This window comes from Gallinula chloropus, assembly GCF_964237585.1.
Source record: "Gallinula chloropus genome assembly, chromosome: Z".
NCBI lineage: Eukaryota > Metazoa > Chordata > Aves > Gruiformes > Rallidae > Gallinula > Gallinula chloropus.
In genome coordinates this window covers 54,434,856-54,440,513 of record NC_140089.1, presented here as the reverse complement: position 1 = coordinate 54,440,513, position 5,658 = coordinate 54,434,856, and positions in this window count along the sequence as shown.

Genomic DNA, 5,658 nt, shown 5'->3' with positions numbered 1-5,658 from the left:
GTACAGACTTGTACCTCAGGAACAGTTTACTCATCCCCACCAGTGCAACTGCAGTCTCAGCTGCTCCTAGAAGGTGGGGCATCCACACGGGATCTGGTGCACAACTGTGAAAAGAAAGGAGGACTTCCACACGAGGACGTTCGATGCTAACCTGGCCTAAACTGCTTGATGCTGTGACCTCGCCTGTGTCCAGGGCTCTCGGGGTTTTTGCACCTCCCCTCCTCCACCTGCTCATGCACAGGGCCGTGTATCAGGCGGAAACAGCATCTAGGGAACTGCTCCTGCAAGGATGGATAATGACAAGAGACATGGGACATCTGTTTTGCTTTTGCAAGCCGTTTGGAATTGTCTGCAGCATTCCAGCCGAAGGAGAGGAGAGACAACCCAGAGGACAATGTGGGCTGGCTTTGTGGTTAGAGCCCTGTCTGGAGCACTTAGGGGGACCCATATTCTAACTCCTGCTCTGACACCGATTCGCTGTGCAATTTTCGGGCAAAGTCACTTAGCTGGTCTGCGCCGTTGTTATTCCAGTTGTAATAATATTTACATCACAGGGGAGCTGGGAGACTTGATTAACGCGTGCGAAGCGTTTCGATACCCTCTCACGGCCGGGGCAGGCGGCCGGCTCTCCGGCCAGGCTGAGGGCCGCCCGCTCCCCTCCCTTCCGACCCGCGGGCACGGCGGCCCCGCCTCCGCCCCACCGCCGGCCCGGCCCCGTCGCCCCCGCCTCCCTAAGGGCACTCTCCCTGCACCCCGAAAATGGCACAGCCTCGGCCATCCGGCGTCCCCGAGCCCGCTGCCAGGGGAGGACTGCTCCCCGCCGGCCCCTCCACACCCTGCTTCAAAGAGCGCGCGTTTTCCCTGCGTACCGCTCGCCTCCCCCCTCTGTTTTTTGAAGGAGTTGCTAGAAAACGCTCCCGCTTTTTTTTCCTTAATTATTTATTTTTGATAACTATATCATGTCTGGTATTGTATGTCTGTTTTCCCCTAGGAAAGAAGCCAAAAGAAGCCAAAAGCAGTAGGCACAAGAAGTAACGTGGGAGAGTGTTTCCTTCCCTTCCCTTCCCTTCCCTTCCCTTCCCTTCCCTTCCCTTCCCTTCCCTTCCCTTCCCTTCCTTCCCTTCCTTCCCTTCCCTTCCCTTCCCTTCCCTTCCCTTCCCTTCCCTTCCCTTCCCTTCCCTTCCCTTCCCTTCCCTTCCCTTCCCTTCCCTTCCCTTCCTTCCTTCCCTTCCCTTCCCTTCCCTTCCCTTCCCTTCCCTTCCTTCCTTCCCTTCCCTTTTTTTGGCTCCAACATTACTGCAACTACAATTCTCTACTCTCTGATCTTTCCTTTTTTTTTTCCTAATTGTATTGGCTTAATTTTGGGTAATGACTTTGTTTGTCTTGAACCCCTCGACATTTTTATGTTTGCATCCTAAAAGCCCTGCATCTCTTCTGTAATGCTTACTCTTTTCACATGATTTTTCTTTTTTCTTTGGGTTCCATTCTTTTTCTCTGCTCTTTCTTTCTGTCTTTCTCTCTCTTTCTTTCTTTCTTTCTTTCTTTCTTTCTTTCTTTCTTTCTTTCTTTCTTTCTTTCTTTCTTTCTTTCTTTCTTTCTTTCTTTCTTTCTTTCTTTCTTTCTTTCTTTCTTTCTTTCTTTTCTTTCTTGCTTTCTTGCTTGCTTGCTTTCTTGCTTGCTTTCTTTCTTGCTTGCTTTCTTTCTTGCTTTCTTTCTTGCTTGCTTCTTGCTTTCTTGCTTTCTTGCTTGCTTTCTTTCGCTTTCTTTTTCTTTCTTTTCTTTCTCTCTCTCTCTTCCTCTCTTCGTTTCCTTTCTTTCCTTCCTTTCCTTTCTTTCTTTTCTCTCCCCTCAACCCCTTAATTCTTGTGAAAAAAAAAAAAAACCCAACCCAAACTACCAGGGAATTAAGCAAATCATCTGTAGCAATTAAGGAGATGTGTCTGGGAAAACATTAGCTGTGAAACATGTTTGCTGTTGCAAGTAATCTCATCTGACACCTTGGCACAGAGCCACCTATTTGTTTGGGAGAGGGGTAGAAAACATGCAGTGGGGAGACTTTTTGATTGTCGTTGTTATTAGTGGCAAACTCATCTTCCTTGTCCCAGGTTCCCACATGTTTTTAAACCATTATGGTATGTGGTTTCCAACCACGGTTAAGAGACTGAGGAAAAATACTCCATCTGTTCAAAAATTAAAAGTGAAGCATTATCTTTTCCTCCTTTCTCTCTTGCCTTAGGCAAATGTGGCAAAGGCTACTTCGTGCCCAGAGGCGGTACCAGGGATAATTTTCAGACTGATGTTCAGTCTCCCTCCTGCTAACACATACAAGCCTGTACTCATCCTCAACCTAGTGTCAGCAAACACAGCACAGCCGTGCCTGTTCAGCCCGCTGAAGATGGTTCCCACAGGGACTGGAGGGGCCAAGAGGTCCCCAAGGGGGCAAGCTGTGAGCGCTGTGGCCTCCCAGCCATGCCCTGGCACACCTGTGGTGCCCCTGTGATGCTGCTGCTCTGGGGAAACTCACTGTGCAAGAGGTGTGGCAGGGATGGGAGGTGAGGGAGAAAGCAACCCAGAAGAAGGCATCCTCATTCTGCTGCAGCTTAATCCCTGTGGGACTGTGTTGGGATGGTAGGAGTTCCCCTGCTTTCACCCGGCACCAGAAATAAGTGGGAGCAGAGTTTTCTGCTGAGGATAGTTGGTACAAAAGTGTTATTTGGGACTGGAAATCGGCCACAATACTGTGAACACTGAAGCAACAACTTTGCACACTCATTGCCTTTGAAGCTCAGGGATTCCCTGGTTAGGAAAGTGATTTTTCCCTGCAGGGTACTTAAGTGAGATGCATCCCGGCCTCTCCATACGCTGTTACTAGACCTAAAGCAGAGAGTAGAGGCTTGTACTTTTCCTAAGCAAGCAAAAGTACCTGGTATTTAGCACCCATTTCTCTGAAATTATCTTATATCAAGGCAGCAAGAAGAGTCATGTTAGTCACACCTTCATCTCATAAAATAAAATTCCATCTTAAACTTCTCTCTTCATTTCTCCAGAAAGCTAGTGGGGTGAAAAAGGGGGGGGGGGGGGGGGGGCGCAGAGGAGGGGAGAACAACTAGCAATGCTTCCTTGCACACTACTGACCTGCACCACACACACACACAGAGCACAGAAAAGACAGTGTGTTTGCTTTGAGAGGTTTTCACTGTGAGAAGTAGCCATGACTTCCTCAACCCTTACTAGAGAAAGCATCTGGGGGATGACCTGCTGGAAAGGAGCTCTGTGGAGAAGGACCTGGGGGTCCTGGTTGATGACAGGTTGGCTATGAGCCAGCAGTGCGCACTGGTGGCGAAGAGAGCCAATGGGGTCCTGGGATGCATCAGGAAGAGTATGTCCAGCAGGTCGAAGGAAGTGATCCTCCCCCTCTACTCTGCGTTGGTCAGGCCCCACCTGGAGTACTGTGTCCAGTTCTGGGCTCCATGGTATAAAAAAGACAGGGATCTCCTGGAGAGAGTCCAGAGAAGGGCCACGAAGATGATTAAGGGCCTGGAACATCTCCCATATGAGGAAAGGCTGAGTAAGCTGGGTCTGTTCAGCCTGGAGAAAAGAAGGCTTAGGGGAGACCTAATTAGTGTTTATAAATATCTTAGACTTGGGACGCAGGGGGATTTGGCCAGCCCCTTTTCAGTGGTCTGTGGGGACAGGACTAGGGGCAATGGCTGCAAGCTGGAGCATAGGAAGTTCCGCACCAACATGCGGAAGAACTTTTTCACAGTGAGGGTGACGGAGCAGTGGAATAGGCTGCCCAGGGAGGTGGTTGAGTCTCCTTCTCTGGAGATATTCAAGTCTCGTCTGGATGCCTATCTGTGTAATATGAGATAGGGAGCCTGCTTTGGCAGGGGGGGTTGGACCCGATGATCTCTTGAGGTCCCTTCCAACCCCTAAGATTCTGTAAATTCTGTAAAATAGCAAGGCGCTTATACACTCCATCTATCCATGAGCATTTCACACACCTGCAGAAGTTTGGGGAACACGGAGAACTGATCTCAGAGCTGCCAGAAACCTCCCAGGCCATGCGGTCAGACTCTAGCCGAAGATCTGCCGCCCTAGTCTGTACGGACTGTGTATGCTTTCACTTTTTCTGGTGTTTTAGCTCCTTAAAAGATTTCTAGAGGAAAAAAATTCATATAAGTAAAGGACAGGTTTTGTGTTTCTCCACCCTGCTTTCTTTCCCTCTCCCATGAGAGAACCTGGAGTCGTTAAGTTACTTTTTTAAACAAAACTCATTCTTCTCAGCTCCTTCCATGCCGTAGCGCTGCTGCATTTTTCACAGGCAGCGCTGTGCTCAGGAGCTTTTAAGGGTTTCTAATCCTGGAAGGCCGTCTGACATCACCCTGCTTCTTGTCTGCTGATGTTTCATACAAGCCTCCCATTTCCTTAGTGTTTTTCTGAGCCACCAATTACTGCAGCAATCTTGTGTTTATGTTCTGGTTTTGTGCTTTTTTTTTTTTTTTTTCCTTTTCCCTGATGCTGTCCTGGCCTGCGTCCCGACAGGCTGCTCTCTCTTAGATGTGCTTTGTGCCAAGGGTTAAGCTGGACCAGCTTGTTACAAAAGAAAGGAAAAAAAAAACCCAGCCCAAAAAAAGAGTAGAGGGGGAGGAGGGTTTTATTCCCTAATTTTCTTCATTGACTTCAGGCACCATGTGATCAGGAAGCCTGGCCTCTTTCCATTTCCCTTCCCGACTAAAGGGAAACATTGTGTAGCTGTTGCCTTGCCACCGGTGGGACGGCCTCTCCTGGCATTACGTAGGAGGATAAAAATAACCGGGATATTTAAGGCTGGCTGTGGAATCCCAGCGCAGGCAGAGCGAGCCTGGTCAGCCGCTGAGCGCCACCGGCCCCAGCCACAGACACACACACGCACTGGAGTGATGCACTCCATATGATGCAACTGCAAATATATGCTGGGAGGCACTGCCAAAATAGTTAGACCCTGGGGAGGCCCAGAAGAGAAAAAAAAAAAAGGGTGGGTGGGGGTGGGGGGAGGTGGAGAAGGAGGAGAACTAGAGGGCTTTTTCTTCTCTTTTAACAAGCAGTTTCTAGAACACCAGGTATTTTTCAAAAGCCAGTGACTACCCCTGGTATTTTGTGTGCTTGATGCAGGGACAGTGGCCTCCAGAAAAGACTGTGAAACCCTCATCAGGCTGGCTTCTGTGGGGCTTGCTTGGCTTCGGCTGTAAGGCTGTGTAAGTCACCTTTGTCCTGCGGCTCTGTAGGGACAGCAGTGGGAAAACCTGCTCAGCCCTAGAGAAGGAGAGGCTGGGACTGTGGCACCATATTCTCTTGCAGCCTTAGTAGCCTCTTTCCTCCAAATCACAAGTGTGGCTGAGTACAATCCATGTCTTGTTTGTTGATGAGAAGCAATTAAATTAAAAGAGCAGCCAGACCACAAGGCACAAGCAAAATGGCAGGCTCTTTTATATCTGGCTCTATTGGAAGTCACAATTGTCAGTAACCTTTGGAGGTGATTTTTTTTTCCTACTTGTTAACCTTGTTTGCACACCACACCTCTAAACTCTCTGAAGAGTAATGTCGGGTCTGCCCCAACTCCAGCGATGGGAAGAGGCTGTCACTGCAAGAACAGCTGTGCCAGGCCTGCTTCAAAAC